Source organism: Galeopterus variegatus, unplaced genomic scaffold (assembly GCF_000696425.1).
Source record: "Galeopterus variegatus unplaced genomic scaffold, G_variegatus-3.0.2 Scaffold107, whole genome shotgun sequence".
Taxonomy (NCBI): domain Eukaryota; kingdom Metazoa; phylum Chordata; class Mammalia; order Dermoptera; family Cynocephalidae; genus Galeopterus; species Galeopterus variegatus.
In genome coordinates this window covers 839,660-841,456 of record NW_007726218.1, presented here as the reverse complement: position 1 = coordinate 841,456, position 1,797 = coordinate 839,660, and the positions used below count along the sequence as shown (strand labels likewise).

At 38.4% G+C, this 1,797-nt stretch overlaps 1 protein-coding gene across 1 annotated transcript in view; it reads left to right on the top strand.

Annotated features, from left to right (window-relative positions):
• LOC103601482 (protocadherin alpha-8-like) overlaps positions 1–1,797 on the top strand; it is a gene marked incomplete at its 3' end in the record, with an annotated part of 23,027 nt that overhangs the window by 11,022 nt on the left and 10,208 nt on the right. The gene's annotated exons all lie outside the window — the stretch shown is intronic.

Sequence of the window (1,797 nt, the reverse complement as noted above, 5' to 3'; positions counted from 1 at the left end):
AGGTAAATATCTATTATTAAACTGTGATAAAGGAAAAGAAAATATTGCATGAAAGAACCCAATTATTGAGGAGGTGAGTTAATTCATTTAATCGTTACCTTTTGGAATCGCATGATGTCGCTGTCTACTAAGAAGTTCTATCCAGCCAAGGTCCAAAGGCGCTTCTATAACAGTATTTGTCTCTAATGCCTGAACAATGGCAGATGCTGCGGTATTAGATTAAAAGACCTGAGACAATACAATCGTTCATCTTTATATCAAGACAAAATTTTCTAATAGGAATAAAACGAGTACTTAACATGGTGTTTTTCTGGCGAGGAGACTCGAGATCCCGGCGCCTGCTGCTCTCGCTTCTGCTCCTCGCAGCCTGGGAGGCAGGGAGCGGCCAGATCCACTACTNAGTCACTTGAAAGCTATCAGAAGGTGCGAAGCAATAGGAATAAAAGATATTTCAGGAAGATGGCTGTAAGGATTAAGTGAAGGATTAATGAGGTTGGGAAAGACAAGGTGACACAATAAAGCTGTTGGAATAGTCAAGGAGAGCAGCAATTATAAAAACTCAGATACCAAACTTGGAAAGCATTGGAATACAAACGTAATTATTTTACTTGCAGTTGGGAACAAATTAGCTCTGTTTCGTAGATCCAAAAAGGATAAAATACTCCAAGAAGCAAGTAAAGGACTGCTCTATGTATGATGGATGAATACCAGCATTTATCAAATGAAATAAACATATTAAAAAAGGAATAATCTAAGTCACCTTTGAGATTGTAAAAAGAAGCACGAATTTACGAAACACAAAGCTTAGAAAGGATGGAAAGTGTAAATAAATATGTGAATCCTGAACTCCTGAAATAGCATATAAAAATTCTGATGAAGAGAGAAATTCAGAACTTTTCTCTCAAAAAGCTCACTTAATACAAATTCTTCCTTGTCAAAGATTCCAAAAATCTTCTATTATTTTGTTTTCTTGAGAAAGGTATCTGAATAAATGCTTATATTCTGTGCCTCCTCTTAAAACAGTAACTTCCTAAGTTTCTCTTCCCTTAGTAGATTCTTGAAATCCTGGGTCCCCAGAGAGTCCAGTAGTTTTCTTAATAGGGGATACTGAATCTAAGAATATGGAGTTTCTTGAACACTAGAACAAAGGAATTTAAACTTAGGATTGGTTAAGTGATAAATTTTATTGTCACTGAGGTTTCTATCTGTATTTAAAACTGGAAAAAAGCTTTTCTAAGGCACGAGAAAGTCACAATTATGGTCACACTAAATATGCAAAGGCCATTAATTACCTAAGAATGCCTCCAGAAGAGTGAGAAAGGTGGTCCTATACTTTAACAATAATGAAGAAAAAAATTCAGAGTTTGAAATAAAACTTTTCATATTATTAAAATAAAGATAATATTGTAATTCGTACTTACTATTTGGACCACATGATGTCGCTCTTTACCGCGAACTTCTTTCGTACTCAACAAAACGAAGTCATTCGTCTTCCCATCCAAGACGCTCGGCTCTTTCACTCTTCAGATGCTCAACAATGGCCAGCAAGTCAGGACTGCAATGAAGGTATACCAAGATTCCTCTACATTTTGAGGCAAGTTTCGCTGATTAGAACAAAACGCCAATAAACTGAAATGGTATACTCCAGCGGATGCGACCAACGGGCCCGAAACCTACCGCTGTTTATTATAATTCTAGCAGCCTGGGAGGCAGGGAGCGGCCAGGTCCACTACTCCGTCCCCGAGGAGGCCAAACACGGCACCTTCGTGGGCCGCATCGCGCAGGACCTGGGGCTGG